The sequence below is a fragment of the Taudactylus pleione genome, unplaced genomic scaffold (assembly GCF_031769625.1).
Source record: "Taudactylus pleione unplaced genomic scaffold, aTauple2 ptg001915l, whole genome shotgun sequence".
Taxonomy (NCBI): Eukaryota; Metazoa; Chordata; class Amphibia; order Anura; family Myobatrachidae; genus Taudactylus; species Taudactylus pleione.
Genome location: NW_028286312.1, coordinates 349,379 through 370,000, shown reverse-complemented (window position 1 = coordinate 370,000; position 20,622 = coordinate 349,379). Strand labels below are relative to the sequence as shown.

The following is a 20,622-nucleotide window of genomic DNA, read 5'->3' as shown; positions in this document are numbered from 1 at the left end:
ATATATATATATATATATATATAAAATTGTTATTCTATAGCTGCACCCACAGTTCCTGAACCTATTTTTCCAGAAATATGTATATATATATATATATATAAAAAGTGTCTAAATGACAGAATAGAAGAGTTTTAAACACTTCCCCAATGAAAGCAAGTTTATGTCTGCTACAAAGTTACCTTTACCTTTGATATGTTTCATCGAATGAAGACTTTATTTGTTTACACCTGGGATTTTTACATAGAGCACTTTAAACTCACAAGCCGCACTGTGGAACTTCTATGAATGTATGCTTTATAAATATATTGGTTTTTAGTAGAGAGGTGTGGGGAGTGGGACCCCTGTGTTTTGGTTTTGGTTCTAATTCATCATCATGTTTTGGTTTTGACAAAACCACCTTTAAGTGTTTTGGTTTGGATTTAGTTTTGGATTCCCTAAAAAAAAAAATGGGAAAAACAGCTAAAATCATGTAATTTGGACCTGCTTACATGCAATCCAAAACCCGAGTATGTTTTTCAGTTCCGAACTGACTGCAGACTCGAGCTACCCCAAAGGGGATGGGTATGAAATACCGGCGGCTCACTCCCCAGTGGTGCCTAACCCTAACCCCTCCTTCCCGCACCCTAAACCTAACCCTCCTGGGGGTTGCCTAACCCAACCTCCCCCTGATGGTGCCTAACCGTAAGCCCCCCTCCCTGCAGCCTAACCCTAACCCTCCCCGGGGGGGTGCTTTACCCTAAGCCACCCCGGGGGTGGCTAAACTTAACCCTCGCCCCCATGGCTAAGACTTCCCTGGCTCCGCCGTCTTAGGATCGGGATGCCGGCTACCGGGATTCCGACGGCTGTATCCTGATCCCTAAGGGAGTTGCGGTGTCTGCATTTTGCCGGGTGGTGGGATTCGGGCGACGGTGTATCGATGCCCTTCTTCCCGTCCGCTGGCAATATAACAAAATCCCCCCAAAGTGATTCCGAGCTTTGACTCGATTCGACTCGCAACCCCTAAGTTTGGGTGTGTTCCCATTTCAGGAAAACCGAACCGCACAGTTTTTAGTATATTTATAATTTTCCAATTGTTTGCACAATTTGACACACTTTATACTTCCTTATAGTCTCACTAAAATGACTACACTACAGGGTGCCACTTGTCTCCCTATTTCTACACACATAAATATATATATATATATATATATATATACACACACATATAAATATATATATATATATATATACACACACACATATATATATATATATATATATATATATATAAATATATATATATATACACACACACATATAAATATATATATATATATATATATATATACACACACACATATAAATATATATATATACACACACACATAAATAAATATATTTATATATATATATATATACACACACACATATAAATATATATATATATATATATATATATACACACACACATATAAATATATATATATATACACACACACATATAAATATATATATACATACACACACACATATAAATATATATATATATACACACACACATATAAATATATATACGGAACACGGGAGCCAAACTGAATTACACAGAGGTTGCACGCCTTCTAATACCACGTACAAAACATGGCAGACCTAATACAAAGTGACAGTAATAGTGCAGACAACCTGGTCACGTCAAGAGAACTGACATGTTCATCTTATTAGATCTGGCTGTCAACCCAGGTTGAATTATACAAGAAGCAAATACACACTAAATGCTAAGTAGCCTTCACTTTCACCCCCAGGTAACTGTCACAGCAGCCATCTTATCATCCAGGATAAAATTAACATAATATGTTGTAAGGTAACAATTTTGTATCCTGAATATTCCTGTACTGAATGCATGGGGTGAGTTTGTGGACAGAAAGCCCTGGAAGGCTCAAGATTCTAAATGTAACCAGAGCTGCCCTGCTGTAAGTAATGGAATGCAACTATTTGCTCATTATTAACAAGTTCAGTTCCACTTACAGGTGCCATCGCGACCGTACTGGCTCACAGTGAAAGGTGAGCAGTTGTATAACCTAAAGGCCATGGAATCTTGGCCTAGGGGACCGGAGCATTTGCTTAAGGCAAATTTCAGGAACAAATTTGTGGAGTTTTTCTTTTTTAGTCAATGAATGAAAATGCCAGCCTGTAAGAAGAATTTTCATATTAACCATTTCTCCTTGTTTCTTTCTTCAATTTGGTAAAGTCATATTTTCCAAAGTGTTATGTGATGACTATGGCAACCACAGCCACACGACCATGATGCAGTGAGCGGAGAAGCTTTGGAACACTCCTCTGAGTTCCAGTTTCACTGTAATATCCTCTCCGTCCTTCTCCCCTCTCTGTCTTCACATGGCATGGTGAGAACTATGACTGTATCTATATAGCAAGCTGTTTCTGTGTATGTGCCAGCCAACCAGATAATGTCTGCTATGTGCACTATTACAGCCTACTTCTCTGACCCCCTGCCACGACATGCCATGTTAAGAGCTGTGACTCTCTGACAGCCATGTTTGGTTGCCCTCCAGAAAGGTGTTAAAAAGGAGATAATGATCTGTAGGAGTAAAGCTAAGAAAAAATAGATGCTTGCTTAAAATATACTTAATTTGCTAATTACAGGGGGAATAAAAACCTTCGAGATTACAGCTTCAACCTTCTGTTCATCCAGGGATGTTAAAGAGTCCAAGTGAAGAGTGTCTAACTATGTAAAAGTTATTTAGCAGTAATGTGTAGGATATGGCAGAGGTTCCTGCTACCACCAGCTTAATGTCAGCACTGGATGAGGATTTCATTCTTTTAAAGTAGGGGTGGGCAATAAGCGCCTCGCCCAGCTGTTGTAAAACTACACATCCCAGCGTCCCCGGCCACAGTTTTGCTATTTGGCCATGCTAAAAATTTTGCAATGCATGCTGGAATTTGTAGTTCAACAACAGCTGGAGGGCCGCTTATTGCTCATCCCTGTTTTAAAGCCATCCATTTAAAAAAAAAAAAAAGGTCACACGAAACATCTACAAAAACTTATAGACAAAAAATGTTTCTGTGAAACAGGCAACACCTGTGTATCTCCCACAGTAGTGGGGCTGCAAATTACAGCAGTGAGGAAGGCGACCAAACTCCCATAGCTGTGGTATAAGATGTAACATCAATGGTTCAATAGAAGACCATCGCCCATACATAGGTAGACGCAGTGGTGGACTGGAGCATGAAGGGCCCACAGGGGAACAAAATAATAGAGGCCCACAAAGGGGTGTGGCTAGTCACTGGAGGGGGTTTATCTATCGGGATGAGGTCAGGAAGCCGACGTGTGCAATGACGACCGCCGGCTTCCCGACTGTCAAATCCCGGCTAGGAACTAATGACAGGCGTCGAAATCTCGATGTCTGTCAGACCTACACCGGGAGCCGGCCTACCGATTGAAGGTAAGCAAGGCGCGGACAGCAGTGGGGGAAGAGGGTTAGGTTAGGGGCTCCCGGGGGGGAGACTTAGGGTTAGGCAGCTCCCCGGGAAACTTAGGTTTAGGCTGCAGGGAAGGGGGGTTAGGTTTAGGCACTTAGGAGGGATTATAGTTAGGCACTTGGGGGGGAGGTTAGGGTTAGGCACCAATAAAGGAGGGTTAGGGTGTAGAATAGGATTAGTTGTACATACCTTTTGTAGCTTCGGGATCTTCATCCCTGCCGGGCTTCCACTGACGGTATATCATACTGATTCCATATATATGGTGCAGATAGGTACTGGTGAGTATGCAGGGGTCAGTGAGGTAGTGCAGATAGGAGTAGGTACTGGTGAGTATGTAGGGGTCAGGGAGGTAGTGCAGATAGGGATAGGTACTGGTGAGTATGTAGGGGTCAGGGAGGTAGTGCAGATAGGGGTAGGTACTGGTGAGTATGTATGGGTCAGGGAGGTAGTGCAGATAGGGATAGGTACTGGTGAGTATGTAGGGGTCAGGGAGGTAGTGAAGATAGGGGTAGGTACTGGTGAGTATGGAGGGGTCAGAGAGGTAGTGCAGATAGGGATAGGTACTGGTGAGTATGTAGGGGTCAGGGAGGTAGTGCAGATAGGGATAGGTACTGGTGAGTATGTAGGGGTCAAGGAGGTAGTGCAGATAGGGATAGGTACTGGTGAGTATACAGGGGTCAGGGAGGTAGTGCAGATAGGGGTAGGTACTGGTGAGTATGGAGGGGTCAGAGAGGTAGTGCAGATAGGGATAGGTACTGGTGAGTATGTAGGGGTCAGGGAGGTAGTGTAGATAGGGATAGGTACTGGTGAGTATGTAGGGGTCATGGAGGTAGTGCAGATAGGGATAGGTACTGGTGAGTATGTAGGGGTCAGGGAGGTAGTGCAGATAGGGATAGGTACTGGTGAGTATGTAGGGGTCAGGGAGGTAGTGAAGATAGGGGTAGGTACTGGTGAGTATGTAGGGGTCAGGGAGGTAGTGCAGATAGGTACTGGTGAGTATGTAGGGGTCAGGGAGGTAGTGCAGATAGGGGTAGGTACTGGTGAGTATGTAGGGGTCAGAGAGGTAGTACAGATAGGGATAGGTACTGGTGAGTATGTAGGGGTCAGGGAGGTAGGACAGATAGGTACTGGTGAGTATGTAGGGGTCAGGGAGGTAGTGCAGATAGGGATAGGTACTGGTGAGTATGTAGGGGTCAGGGAGGTAGTGCAGATAGGGATAGGTACTGGTGAGTATGCAGGGGTCAGGGAGGTAGTGCAGATAGGGATATATACTGGTGAGTATGCAGGGGTCAGGGAGGTAGTGCAGATAGGGATAGGTGCTGGTGAGTATGCAGGGGTCAGGGAGGTAGTGCAGATAGGGATAGGTACTAGTGAGTATGCAGACGTCAGGGAGGTAGTGCAGATAGGGGTAGGTACTGGTGAGTATGGAGGGGTCAGGGAGGTAGTGCAGATAGGGATAGGCACTGGTGAGTATACAGGGGTCAGGGAGGTAGTGCAGATAGGTACTGGTGAGTATGCAGGGGTCAGGGAGGTAGTGCAGATAGGGATAGGTACTGGTGAGTATGTAGGGGTCAGGGAGGTAGTGCAGATAGGGATAGGCACTGGTGAGTATGCAGGGGTCAGGGAGGTAGTGCAGATAGGGATAGGTGCTGGTGAGTATGCAGGGGTCAGGGAGGTAGTGCAGATAGGGATAGGTACTGGTGAGTATGTAGGGGTCAAGGAGGTAGTGCAGATAGGGATATATACTGGTGAGTATGTAGGGGTCAGGGAGGTAGTGCAGATAGGGATAGGCACTAGTGAGTATGCAGACGTCAGGGAGGTAGTGCAGATAGGGGTAGGTACTGGTGAGTATGGAGGGGTCAGGGAGGTAGTGCAGATAGGGATAGGCACTGGTGAGTATACAGGGGTCAGGGAGGTAGTGCAGATAGGTACTGGTGAGTATGCAGGGGTCAGGGAGGTAGTGCAGATAGGGATAGGTACTGGTGAGTATGTAGGGGTCAGGGAGGTAGTGCAGATAGGGATAGGTGCTGGTGAGTATGCAGGGGTCAGGGAGGTAGTGCAGATAGGGATAGGTACTGGTGAGTATGTAGGGGTCAAGGAGGTAGTGCAGATAGGGATATATACTGGTGAGTATGTAGGGGTCAGGGAGGTAGTGCAGATAGGGATAGGTACTGGTGAGTATGTAGGGGTCAGGGAGGTAGTGCAGATAGGAGTAGGTACTGGTGAGTATGTAGGGGTCAGGGAGGTAGTGCAGATAGGGATAGGTACTGGTGAGTATGAAGGGGTCAGGGAGGTAGTGCAGATAGGGATAGGTACTGGTGAGTATGTAGGGGTCAGGGAGGTAGTGCAGATAGGCATAGGTACTAGTGAGTATGCAGACGTCAGGGAGGTAGTGCAGATAGGAGTAGGTACTGGTGAGTATGGAGGGATCAGGGAGGTAGTGCATATAGTTAGTGGTGAGTATGGAGGGGTCAGTGAGGTAGTGCATATAGTTAGTGGTGAGTATGGAGGGGTCAGTGAGGTAGTGCATATAGGTGGAGGTGAGTATGGAGGGGTCAGGGAGGTAGTGCATATAGTTAGTGGTGAGTATGGAGGGGTCAGGGAGGTAGTGCATATATGTAGTGGTGAGTATAGAGGGGTCAGTGAGGTAGTGCATATAGTTAGTGGTGAGTATGGAAGGGTCAGTGAGGTAGTGCATATAGGTAGTGGTGAGTATAGAGGGATCAGGGAGGTAGTGCATATAGTTAGTGGAGAGTATGGAGGGGTCAGTGAGGTAGTGCATATAGATGGAGGTGAGTATGGAGGGGTCAGGGAGGTAGTGCATATAGTTAGTGGTGAGTATGGAGGGGTCAGTGAGGTAGTGCATATAGGTGGAGGTGAGTATGGAGGGGTCAGGGAGGTAGTGCATATAGGTAGTGGTGAGTATGGAGGAGTCAGGGTAGTGCTGATAGGTAGTGGTGAGTATGGAGGGGTCGGTGAGGTAGTGCATATAGTTAGTGGAGAGTATGGAGGGGTCAGTGAGGTAGTGCATATAGATGGAGGTGAGTATGGAGGGGTCAGGGAGGTAGTGCATATAGTTAGTGGTGAGTATGGAGGAGTCAGGGTAGTGCTGATAGGTAGTGGTGAGTATGGAGGGGTCGGTGAGGTAGTGCATATAGGTGGAGGTGAGTATGGAGAGGTCAGGGAGGTAGTGCAGATAGGTAGTGGTGAGTATGGATTGGTCAGGGAGGTAGTGCATACAGGTAGTGGTGAGTATGGAGGGGTCAGTGAGGTAGTGCATATAGGTGGAGGTGAGTATGGAGGGGTCAGGGAGGTAGTGCATATAGTTAGTGGTGAGTATGCAGGGGTCAGTGAGGTAGTGCATATAGGTAGTGGTGAGTATGGAGGGGTCAGTGAGGTAGTGCATATAGGTGGAGGTGAGTATGGAGGGGTCAGTGAGGTAGTGCATATAGGTGGAAGTGAGTATGGAGGGGTCCCGGAGGTGGTGCATATAGTTAGTGGTGAGTATGGAGGGGTCAGTGAGGTAGTGCATATAGGTAGTGGTGAGTATGGAAGGGTCAGTGAGGTAGTGCATATAGGGGAGGTGTGTATGGAGGGGTCAGGGAGGTAGTGCATATAGTTAGTGGTGAGTATGGAGGGGTCAGGAAGGTAGTGGTGAGTATGGAGGGGTCAGGGAGGTAGTGGTGAGTATGGAGGGGTCAGGGAGGTAGTGGTGAGTATGGAGTGATCAGGGAGGTAGTGGTGAGTATGGAGGGGTCATGGAGGTAGTGGTAAGTATGGAGGGGTCATGGAGGAAGTGGTGAGTATGGAGGGGTCAGGGAGGTAGTGGAGAGTATGGAGGGGTCAGGGAGGTAGTGGTGAGTATGGAGGGGTCAGGGAGGTAGTGGTGAGTATGGAGGGGTCAGGGAGGTAGTGGTGAGTATGGAGGGGTCAGGGAGGTAGTGGTGAGCCACCCAGTAACCTCTGCAATACTGGTCAGTTGTGGGTAAATGAGACCACTACACATGTACTAACATTATGCCACACTGTAGTGCACCCCCATGTTATGCCATAGTGTAGTGCATCTACATTATACCACCCATCGTGCCCACATATTATGCCACACTAGTGCACCACACATTATACCGCTTGTAGTGCCCACACATTACACCACATTGTAGTGCCCCCACATTATGTCACACTGTAGTAACCACACATTATGCCACCTGTAGTCCCCACAAATTATGCCACCTCTAGTGCCCACACATTATGCTACACTGTAGTGCCCACACATTATGCCACCTGTAGTTCACACACATTATGCTACACTGCAGCCGCCGGGAGGCTTGCCTGCCTTTACGAGGGGCCGGGAGCTGCACCCGATTATTGGGAGGGTAGGCAACCCTGTGTACATTCCATTCACAGGAGGTTTTTATTAAAACCCTTACATTATCTCTAGCAATTCTTACACTTTGATGAAGCAGATGTGGAACAGGTCAGTAGGCCAGAGATGATGTATGTATTGCTATTATGTTTGTATCCATATGTACAGGGCCAAATTTAAATACAGGAAAGCTCACCAAGTTAAAGTGTATCCATTGCTTACATATCGCATAGGGTGAAGCTAATAACAAGGAACAGAGGAGCTCATTCAGACCCGCTCGCTAGGTGCGTTCGCTCACTCCCTGCATATGCAAATCCAGCGCACGTCCAGTAAGGCAGGCGATAGTGGGCATTAGCACGCCCACTATGTCTTGGCATGCAATCACTTACTGTATGCAAACGCCCACCAGCCATTCTTAAGATGCCCACTTGCGCACCTCATCACCTGGAAGTGCTTGAAAACATCAGTACATCGAGCACCATCAGATGCGATCGCAGCGCTTGAGGTTGACTATACCCTGCCGCAAGCACTGCGATCACTTCAGAGTGAAATCCCACAAGGTGACGTGTACTATGACGCTGCCTTTTAATTATGCACGCCTATGAAACAGCGTTGAGACACCCAGGCACACCTGCGTTCGCACCTCCACTCCTCCGTTTCCAGTGGCCAGCCCCTGTCACCACCCACCAACGGCTTCTCCTGCCACTCACTCTGCTGGGCAGTCTATGCTCAGTGAGCTAACGCATCACGTTCTCTTGCACTGGTTCACGCACGCACATTGCGATGCGTACGCATGCGCAGTAAGTGTCTATCGGCCAGATACAAGCGTTCGCATCATAGCGATTGGATCTGAATCAGCTCCAGGCATCACTGATTGCTTTATGCCATACTTGCCAACATTTACATGGTGTCCGCTGGGCGATACCGGAGGGGTGGTGGTGTGTGGAGAGGGTCTACGATGGCCACCGGGTGCACAAAACAAGTGGTAATGTCTGTACTACTGTATGGCATACTTGCCTACTCTCCGGATTTCTCGGGTAGTCCAACGCACCTCCGGAAGAGTGACTGGATCTCCCGCTTCCCACCCACTTCCTAGTGAAGTGAGCACGATGGGGAGATAATTGCGGGTCCATACGAAGGGGGCGGGGCTAAAATGCAGCAAATCACATCATTTTAGCTCCGCCCCCTCCCCACAGACCCAAGATATGCAGCATTTTGTTGTGATGGGGGCGGAACCTATTGATGTGAGACTCCGGCCCCGCCTCCTATAGTGGACAGTTGCGTCTCCTCTCCAGGTAGGTATGCTGTATGGGGGAGATGCATCAAGCCTTGGAGAGATAAAGTGGAGTAGTTGCCCAAAGCAACACATATAATATGTTATATTTTATGGGTGGCACAAACCAGTTTGTGTGCAGAGCTGCAACACCAAAGGAGATAATGGGGGAGATGGATCAAACATAAAGAGGACATGGGGAGTATTACACATAGCTATCATTTTATAGAATGCACTAATTCAGCGGTGGCCAACCAGTCAGAGGCAAAAAATATCTGTAGTCAAGTTAAAGAGCCAATAGCATGCGTGCTGAAAAATGGGGTGTGGCCTAGCTGACACAAGGCCACGCCCCATTTTTGTGCGCATGTCTTTGGCATGACATTCGCTGGAGCATGGCCTTGTGTCACACCCCCGTTTTTAGTCGCTCTGGGGGCGAGCCTAGCACATTGAAAATACACAATTTACATAAACTTCCCAATATAATTTTTTCACTGTTGAAGTGAAAGAAAACACCAGAGCAATATAGAAGACATTGAAAAAGCCACGTTCACATAAAATACACAGAAACAAGCCAGATCCACATAAAATTCATATTGAAATCCAGAACCACATAAAATTCACTGAAGAGCGCCAGATCCACATAAAATATGTTTTAAAAACCACATCCACATAAAATACACTTTGAAATCCAGAAACACATAATATACATTGAAAAAACAAAATTCACATAATACACACTCCAGCCCCTCCATGTGTCACTCCAGCCCCTTCCCTTGCCATTCCAGCCAACATCCATGTGTCACTCCCCTTCCCCCGGAGTTATCTCAACGGCCCCAGTCTGCCCCCATAAGCATGAAAGCAGGTATCATCCCCCCAGCTCTCAGGCTGCACCCCCTCCCCCCCCCCCCCCCCGCACACCCCGCGAGTTCAAACAAAGTTTGGGAGGCATTCATCATTTGCTTGTTAAGCACGCTGCTGTATGCTGCGCTTAACTTTGCTTTATAGACTGTGCTGTTGTCTGTAACTATATATAGGGGGGTGCATGCTGCTGTGCTGTATTCTACTGTATATGCTGTGTCCAGACTCCAGACTCACAAGTCACAAGTGGCTGTGCTGCTTAGTCAATGTGTAGTGTATAGGGGGTGCACACTGCTATATGCTGTGCTGTACTCTGCTGTATAGGCTGTGTCCAGTGTCCACATTCACAAGTGGCTGTGCTACTTAGTCAATGTGCATAGGGGGTGCACGCTGCTCTATGCTGTGCTGTACTCTGCTGTACTGGCTGAGCAGTGTCCGGACTCTATCAGTAAGACATTCACGTGCATATATAAGCCATGTGACTCCACGTAGTTTGAATATAGAGATACGCCTGCTACATAAAAAAAAAATCTAATTAAATAATTGTATTATTTGTACTGTTTGGTGTGCTCTGTATTTGCTCACGTCTATATATAAGCCCTGTGGCTCTAGTCCACACAGGAATACAACTTTACCATAAAAAAAAATGGTATTGTTTGTACCGTTTGGTTCTCTTTGTTTTGTTCACATGTATATATAAGCCACACAGGGCCATAACTAGGGTGGTGCGACATGTGCCATGGCACAGGGCACCGCAGGGCAGGGGGCGCTGTTTGGGACTGTCAGTTTTCTGTTTACAATCATTCTCACTTGTAGTTTCCTGTTCTTTTATCCCCGGCATCTAATGGCCTCCCCTATCTCCTCCCTGGATGAATCCCACTCGATCTGGCCATCTCCCCAAGCATCTTCAGTCGCATCCTCTTTTATTTACACACACATTTCAAAACACTATTTTGGGTTCGTGTCTTACGAACCCAACCCCTTCCCTATTTTAAAAAACAGGGGGGGTGGGGGGACGGTAATGCTCTTTCTGGCCAAGGGCTTCATCAAGTCTAGTTACGGCTCTGAAGCCACATAGTGATCTACGAATTGAAAAATGGTTGAAGTTCCATTTAGAGAAAATGAGCAACCAAAGACTGTCGCTGCAGTTGCTGCCACCAGTAATGATGACAACACTAGTCCTTCAACATCATCTACTAAAGTCGATGCTCAAGGGCATAGAGGGTCTAAATCAGGGCATCTAAAAAAACACATCTAATAAAGGGAAAGTGTGGTGCAGAAAACATGTCACAAATGTCACAAACCCCTGAGGAGAGTCTAAGAGTGTCCCTGAGTGCGATGTTTGAGCCTGACCTTTCTGATACTGTTGTACTCGCAGAGAGGCCGCCTTCCACCATTTCTGCTCCCTCTGCAAATGTGGGGATGAGCAGCACAACTATAGCAATATACTGTGGCTGATGACAAAGAAATTGAGGATGCCACCGAGGGAGTGCAAGAGGATGGACAGGATATTTGTGGAACTGATGCTGGCGCTAATTAGGATATTGAGGAGGAGGATGTTGTTATTAGTGAAAGTCAGGCACCAGTGCAAGCAGCTCTTGGCCATGATAAGAGGAAGGCCATTGTCATGCCTGGGCATAGGATCAAGAAATGCACCTCTTATGTGTGGAATTATTTTTACCCAAATCCTGATAACAATAGTCAAGCCATCTGTAGCATTTGTAAAACCACAGTAAGCAGAGGTAGGGACATTAACCATCTAGGAACCTCCTCCCTATTACGTCCTTCATCGCTAGGCCTGTTGCTGCTGCTGCTGGGGATGGATCTTCATCCCAGAAGGGGACCAAGAAGACTAGTATTTTAAAAAAACAAGCAGACATGGAAAATAAATGCGGTACAGAAAATAACATTAGACAGTGTAACAAAGTAATGAGAATAATCAAAACAGGATATATGCAAACTCACATCACAGAAATAGAGTATATACCAAGTACCCGAAGGCGCCATTCTGGCACACAGAGCCTGAGACCAAGGATGGGTATATGAGGTATACAACACATAAAAAATTATTTACAGAAATACACCGCCAATAAAGAACCAAAATAAATAACCGCATGCCAAGGCAGGAGAAGTAAAATAAAACAAACCATGTTTGCCAGTATAACAAAAAAAAAAGATATATATATATATATACCCAAAACAAACATCCCCATAACCCCCCACCCTGTATAACCTAACCCCAACTGTGGCATACTTGGATCCCTAAATACCCCACCTCCCCCAGCTACACTAAACTACCTAAGAACCCCCTCCCAAAAACTCAAATTAAGGATAGTAAAACAAAATAACTGACTAGGGCAATAAACAAAAAAACCCTTAGCTATACAAGGCCCAGCTCTCCCACTTATTAAGCAAGTGGAACATCACCCACACAAAATACTAAGCAGTTTACTGACATATTCACCAGTAAGAAAAATAAAAATAGGGTAGAAAAGGCATCTTAAAAGAGAGGCAAAATGATGGTCTACAAAGCATTAACCCGGCCAGGCCTCCACATTTTGCAAGGAACAGTCCCGTTCCAGCCCACCCAAGGACAAATAGAAAAATCCATGGAACACTTGAACAACGAATCCTGGATCCCCATCATATCCAATAGGCCTGGAGAACAGATCTTTGGAAGAACCACATCAGAATTGAAACACCCAGAATGAGAGTAGATATCAGACCCGGATATAAACACATCCAATTAAGAAGGATAAATCCAGGACAGGATCTTTCGTAGTGAACATGAAATCCTCAGAGTCAGAAATCGGTGACTCAGCCATCCCAAACTTCGTATCCAATAGGACTGGACAGCGAATCTTCAGAGAAACCACAGCAGAATCAAAATATCCAGAAATTGAGTAGGTATCAAACTCAGATACAATCTCATCTATTGGAAAGTCCAGGACAGGATCTGTAGTAGAGGACACAAAAACAGGAGCAGAGCAGGGAGAAAGGTTATCCACCTTCAGGTCACCAAACAAGTTGAGAAGCTTCTGGGTAGAGGCATTGATAGCCTGAAGGATCCGTTGCAGGGAGCTATTCATGCTTGAAGATATAGCCACAGTTATATTATCCACAGGAGCGAAGAAAACCTGTGTTCAGAATACAATGCTACAGGAGAGTCAGCAGGTACAGATCTACTCCACGCAACAATTAAAATGGGGCCAACAATAGAGAACGTCCCGGAGGAGTAAAGACCGGCAGAGGGTCACAGCAGAGGATTGTAAACACAGCAGGCAGAGGAGCTGTGCAGCTGCGGTATCAGTGGTGCTGAGAAAAAACAGGGAGCCTCAGACCGAATCAGTCCCAAGATGGCAGCTGCCGATCCCCAGCGCTTCTCACGCTGCCAGGACAGGCTAGAAGAAATCGGAGAAGCAACAGGCAGCAAGCAACGCAGCTGGGCCACCGGAGGTCACTGCCAGGAAGCAGGAGAGAGCCGCCAACCAGACACAGCACAGGAGCGCAGCCGCCGGAGTCAGGAATATCACACCGCAGGACTCGGCCACGGAGATCACCGGTCAACAGGTAAGCAGGCACTGGACAAAGAACCCACCGGAGAACCTCAGGAGTTGCAGGAAAGAGTGCCTCACTGCTATACAAAAGATGAAGATGATATGTCCATGCAAACAGGATATATTAACAGGATAAAAGCGGGAGAGCTGGCAGACACATCCTACACCAAACTGCTCCAGGCCATGCCCCCTTCTCGGTTCCATCTTACCCAAAAAGCTATTCCTTAACTATCAGGACGTTAAAAAAAATAATTATTGTCCTACAAAATGCACTGTCCACCTAACCACAGTGGGCAAACTAAAGATTACATGACTGTGACAGCCCACTGGGTGGGTGATTCGTCTTTAACAAACTATGCCAGCTCATTCAGAGGCAGGCTACTCTATCACCGGAGTCACTAAGAGGTATGCCGCTGACAACCTCTAGGTATGTCATAGCAAAATGGCCTACCCCACTTGGACTATCCTCAGGATTTGTGACTTCTGACAAAGTCACCAATATTGTGAGAGCATTATAGGTGGGTGAATTCCAACACGTCCCATGTTTTGCTCACACTATCAACTTGGTGGTACAGGGTTTATTTTTGTAATTGACAGGGGAGTGCAGGAGATGCTATCTGTGGCCTGAAAAATTTCAGGACATTTTTGCCATTCAGGCACAGCATGCAGGAGATTGCAGCAGCTGCAAGAGCAGTTGAAGTTTCCCTGCCACCAACTGAAGCAAGAGGTGTTAACCTGGTGGAATTCTACCCTTTATATGCTTCAGCGGATGGATGAACAGCAAAAAGCCATCCACAGCTACGCAACAATCCATGATGTTGGAAGAGGAGGAGTGTTCCTTAGTCCAGTGCAGTGGAGAATGCTTTCTGTCTTGTGCAAGGTGCTTAAACCCTCCAAAGTAACCACCTGTGAAGTGAGTTCAGACACTACTAGCTTGAGTCAAGTGATTCCCCTAATTAGGCTTTATCAAAATCAGCTCGAGAAATTTAAGGGGGAGATTAAACGAAGCGATTCTGCTAAGTATGTCGGACTTGTAGATCAAGTTCTTTGTTCGCTACGCCAGGATCCAAAGGTTGGCAATATCTTCAAATCGAATCACTACATACATCATGTCTTTCTTTCCAACTGACCCAAAACTTAAGAGATTCAAACAGCTCCTGGTGAGCTAGGTGGCAGCTCAAGTAATACACGACACAACGACATCTCCTCCTTCAGTTTCTTCGGCAGCTACCAGGTAAAAACTCAGCTGTCCAAAAACAACCCAGTGGTGGTGCAGAGGAGTCAATTTGTGACATTGGGTCGGGTCTAAGAGAATTGCCAAAAAAAAGTTACACTGCTACCTCGACTCCATCTGATAGGATCACCATCCAAAGAATGGTGGAGCATTATTTTCATGACATCATACACATAGGCGTGTCACAGAGTCCCTTGGACTACTGGAAAGACAAAAAGGCAACTTGTACAGATTGGCTTTGCATTACCTAAGTTGTCCACCCTCCAGTGTGTATTCAGAAAGAGCTTTCAGCACAGCTGGGAACCTTATCAGCATCGGTGTAGGAGGTTACTTCCTCAAAATGTGGAAAAGAGGATGTTCATCAAAAAAGAACTGGAAATTCCATGAGGAAGACCTTTACTGCCAATTACGTAAAAAAAATACAGAGGTACCTGTAATGGTGGATGAGGAGAATGACCTCTTCCAGTTCCAACTGTAGAGAGGATTAACAATAACAATACTGTTAGCTGCCTTATGCCCATTGGCAGCTTGTTTTGTGGGGGCCCATACAAACCAATCACTTCAGCCACAAGTGGCAGTCCCTGTCGCTGAAGTTATTGGTTTGTTAAACTGTGAATGTCCTGTTTAATATATACAACAGAAGGGTGGGTGGAAGGGCCCCAAGGACAATTCCATCTTGCACCTCTTTTCTTTGCATTATGTGCTGTTTGGGGCATTGCTGACTGACATTTTTATAGTTTATTAAACTGTCATCCTGTCTGCTACTGCTGTGGTGCGTTTGTGCCGCTGCTCTGTTGCTTACTTTTTTAGTTTTTTTCATACTGTATATGTTTCAACTAAAATCACAAATAGATAAACTTGCAAACTACTCTTTTGCCATTTTTCAACCTTGATTTGTAGATACCAACCTGGTTGCCTTTTTACTTAAAGTTTCATTCCAATGTGTAACAATAGATGGGTTTGGCTTCTTTGATCATAACAGCCATATTTGGTCAGATGCAACTCAAGCATCAAATGGAGAGGATATTTTGTGATGGTATCTGGAGATGCACACCCCTTTTGATTTTTTAAAAAAAATTCGGAACCACCGAAGAACTCAACTGGGGCAAGGGCTGATGTGAATGAGTAAATGTCCTTTGTAAATGCCTCCCTTCCTCTCTAATAAATTTGCTTCGGAATTAGTAAATTAAATTACATTTACTACAAATCAACCCTTCCTTTCCCTGCTTACAGTTACATGCATACTCCATCTCCCTCAAGCCTCTTGAAAAATGAAAACATTTGTATTCTGATGTAGCATGTTGGAAATTGAACTGTCACGTGTTTGTGCCGCCCACTGCTGTCGCTTAGCTTAGTCAGCCAGCTAGTTCAGTGCAACCTTTTGGCCTAAACTGGATTAAAACAATAGTGTGAGCTGGTCAAAATTGATTGGAAATTCGTGGAAATTAATGTTATTTAGGTTGCTAAGACTCTAGGAGCACAAAAAGGCTCAAATTATGTGATTTTAGTTTTTTTTGTCAATTTTTGTGAAAAAAAACTAAAACCAAAATGAATTACAAATAGAATTAAAACCAAAACCCATAAAAATGGTCTGGCGCAAATCTCTAGTTTATTGGTAGCAGCAGGGTAACAGGTAACAGTTGTAGCAGCCGTAAGTAGAATAGCACTAATGCAGGGGTTAACCGCAGTATTTAGGTATTTATGAATCCGCACAGTACTGTGACACTCTGCAAAGTAAAGATGGCGCCAGCTGCAAATGAACAGTAACCCAGTGGTGACATCATCGGGTCGGAGGTCCTAGTGCCCAGTATGTATGGTAGGCAGTTCCGGAGCGCACTGCTTTCTATCAGGGACTCCCTGCAAATACAGTAGTCTCCCAGAGGTTCTGGAAGAGTAGGTAGTATGGTATAAAGCTGTGATGGAACTTTGAATGAATGGTTAATTTGATCCAGTTGGATTACAGGTTTACTTTTATTGTGAAACTGTTTTCTATTGTTTATTAAGTTGGAGATTGGGCTTTAAAAATAAATCTCTTTTATTTTAATATGAATTGTTATTACATTTGTATACACACAGAGGGGTCGCGTAAATTTCACAGTACAAATGTTTTGTCTTTGTTGAATACTGGTAAAGCGCTTAATTGCATTTTGTTTGTAGCAAATGTAATTTTTATGCAAGCAGTTTAATTTTGGCATTTATTCAAGATGAATCATACAATGAAATATTCCTTTGTGCAACTATATATTTTTTTAAGTATCCTGGTCTAATAATTAACTTGACAAAAATATTCTCTAATAGAATTATTTATGAACACAATTTTAGGAATTGTGCTAATTCTGCAGTATATTGCTGTTTTAATGAGGGGAAAAACAATGGTCTGGCCAGACTTTCTTTTATCAAGTTTGCATCTTAAAGGAGCCATTCCAATTAAATCAGTCTGATAATTAAGCAGTGTACTGTCCACCATATACATTGTCGGCAGGGTGTTTCTACAATGGGTGCAGGGTCTAGGGGGGGCCCACACCGCTTACCCTGCACCCAAATTTTTAATGCTTACCCCTCCTCTGCCGGAGTCCCATGTCAGCGCCGGTATCAGCACTGTCAAAATTGCCTGGAAAATGGCCACCGCGGCCATTTTCTCTGTGTTTTGTGCATGCACAGGAAGTAGACTCTGGGCAGAGCCTACCGGTGCGGCGCTGCGCTCAGTGCGCACCCGGCCGCGGGAGAGAGAGGATGGAGGCCCAGGACAGAGACTGCACACGGGCTCTCTCCTCTCATGAAACGCCCCTGATTGTGGGCCTGATTCAGAGCTACACGCTGTTTCAGCTGCAACTGTGTGCTGCAGCGTGACTGCGTCTTTATGCTATTGCCGTGGCTGATTGTATTTGTACTGAAATGCCCACCAGATGCGTCCCTAACCTGCCACTGAGCGTATTAAGCTGCACCATAGACACAGTCACTGACCATGACATGCCAACATCTGGCTAGCCAAGGTGACCCCCTGTGACTTCCAGGGAACGTCCACTGATATCTTGTGCCCAAATTCATTCTGTGGCTTAGAGCGGTAACTATCAGGATGCATGCCCAGTGAAACTCTGACTGAAAACATTGTCTGCTTGCGTCCGTCATTGCCACTGCATCACCAATGAGACAGACCCTCTGATATACTGGATACTACCATAGACAGGTTTACTTTATCCTATTGCTATATTTTCATTCAATAGGACATCAGTAGTTGAGCAGACCGCTCTGCTGATTTAAGACATGATTCTGAGTCGCAAGTATATTGGTGATATATTGCTACTGCGCATGCAGAAAATCGCTAAAAACTACCACGGCGCAACCACTCCATGGTGTGCACACAGAGAGTCGCAGCACTGATTGAGACGCATGGTGTCTGTAATGCTAACAGGGAGGTGGCTATTCAGACGCATGGAGATGTACCGTCTTATGGGCGTCTTATGGAGTGTCACGAGCGTGTCAAAGAAGTAGTTGCAAACTCAGAGTCTACAGCTGGGTACACACTGTACAGACTAATCCACCGACACAGCGGCTGACCAAGTAAGCTATACAGACTTACCGATTGGCAGCTCGATGTGTGTTCCCTGACATCACAAATGGCATTTGAATTTGCCCACCCAGTTGAGCGGTCAGTCACTGGCAGTCCCTGCAGCAAGTGTACGGAAGGGCTTATACACTGTAATAGCATCAAGTAACAGACGCCCCTACGGCAATAGATGCTATTGCGATCGCATAATCGCCATACATGCCTTCTCACCTTGAAGTCGCGGGAGGCTCCCAATTTTTTGGGTAACCAATTTAACAGGGAATTTTCAGGTCCGCGAGTAGGGGTTGAGAATAAAATGGCTCAAATCGCGTAATTTTGTCCCGTCCTATGCTCGCGGACCTGATGACAGGCCCTTAGGTGCAATACAATGGCGGAACCATTTCTTCCTGCTAAGGCAGTTTAGGCAGGGCTTTTATGTTTGATATTGTTTTTTTTTTGTTTTAAATACATTAGTAGTAAATTGCATTAGTTTGCTGACACATGCCAGTACTATTTCAAGATATTACTAAAATAGAAAATATTTTAATTCTGCCTTTTTTATATATATATTTTGTGGTACCTGGTTAAAGAGTGCTTATTGCCTACAAACAGTGTTGTGGGGTGAGAGTATATTGTGATTGCAACCAATAACGTTTATTCCTTAAAATCTCATGCAAATTACCAGCCCCTAGGTAATTGATATACCAAAGTCTATTGTTGTCACTTGCATATTGGATACTTATACTGGAGGGGACCATCCAGGCAGGTGGGATGGGGCTGGGCTACCACGAATCACATTGTCATGACCCATTGCCCCACCTACTTTTGTGATTAAGTGTTGGGGTTCTCGAAGCTGGATAATTGGCTGAGACAGAATCAGTTTAAAATTAGATTGGAACGACACCATCTTGCGAATAACAAGACTCCATCTTAGAAATAGGTCACACAGTGCCATTTTGTCAAAACCACATAGTACACAAAACACAACGCAAAATTGCTAATAAGTAGCATGGCCAGCTTTTTAACAATCTTCCCCAAACACATACCGACGGTGTCTGACATACATAAAAATGACTTTCCAACACATTAAAATCACCACAGACTTAAATATGAACAGCACTAAAAAGTAGCAAATTAGTGGTGTTTTCCCTGCATTCACATTAACACATACACGCGATGTTAAACAGTGCACAATGCAAAATAGCGAATTATTAGCATGTTCAGCTTTTTAACGATCCCTACACAACCAATACCGACTTAGTCCCATACACTCAGAGATACCTTTCCAGCCTAGTGTTGCTCGCTAAGTACCCCACAGACCCCCAGGCGCACAACACTATTTAGTGTCGTTCTCCCTTGCATACATACACTTAAAGCAATAGTTCCGTAGCACAAAAGGGTTATTATTATTCAATTCAATCACAATGCCAGCATGTAAAGAAATGACTGTTTTCTGCAACTAAGGTTTAGTACTTGATAAGCAAACCGTATTTGGTGTTGTACTGATCTACTCTGTCTCAACAGCTTTCCGGTGTCATCAGTGAGAAGATCGCAACATGCATTCTCAACTTATGGACTGTAGAGAGTTAAAACACTAAAATTTACTTTGTAATATTAACAGCTTAGATTTGCATGCGGTGGGAAAAAGGAGACAAAAGGCTGTCGGAGGCTGATTTGTGTCCATTTGAATCAACCTGTTAAATATCCTGTAACAGATGCACGCATACTGGGAACCAATGGAACCATGCCACACTCTTCTATTGTGTTGCTTATCCCTGTAAGAGTATAAATGTGCGTACCGACTCCAATCTGTAGTCTTCATGCTGATGCTGTTGATGGAGGTTTCTTATTGATGCCGGTAACTGGTCCCAGTGTGCGTGCATATGTATAACTGTACCTTGGGTCTGTATAATTTATTTGCGCTAAATTGTCTTTCAATCACAGCGTGTAACCTACTGTTTTTATGTTGAATATTACACTTTGTGCGTTGGAAACACATTTCAACGTCTGAAGGTTTTCATTTTACTGTATGACTGCATACGCAAATAGCGTCAACTTAGAAGGTATAAGCAGGAACGTATAAAGGTTTAGAAGGTATAGGCAGGATTGTTCAGAGGTTTAAAGTTAGTATCGTTAGTTGGGGGCTCAACGAGTGAAGTCACGATACCAATTTACACAATAAATATACGGTTATCAATCTCTCATCAAAGGCTGGAGTGGCCACACGCAGTTTACCTGCAACCACTTGATGCTGAGAGATCGCTATCTGTTATCATGTGAGTTAAGGTACGCTGACTAGAATCCAGGGACAAGAAA

General features: G+C 45.1%; 1 protein-coding gene across 1 annotated transcript in view; it reads right to left on the bottom strand.

The window, feature by feature from the left end:
• The window catches only part of EGFLAM (EGF like, fibronectin type III and laminin G domains), a 212,585-nt gene that overhangs the window by 141,030 nt on the left and 50,933 nt on the right, over positions 1-20,622 (bottom strand). The gene's annotated exons all lie outside the window — the stretch shown is intronic.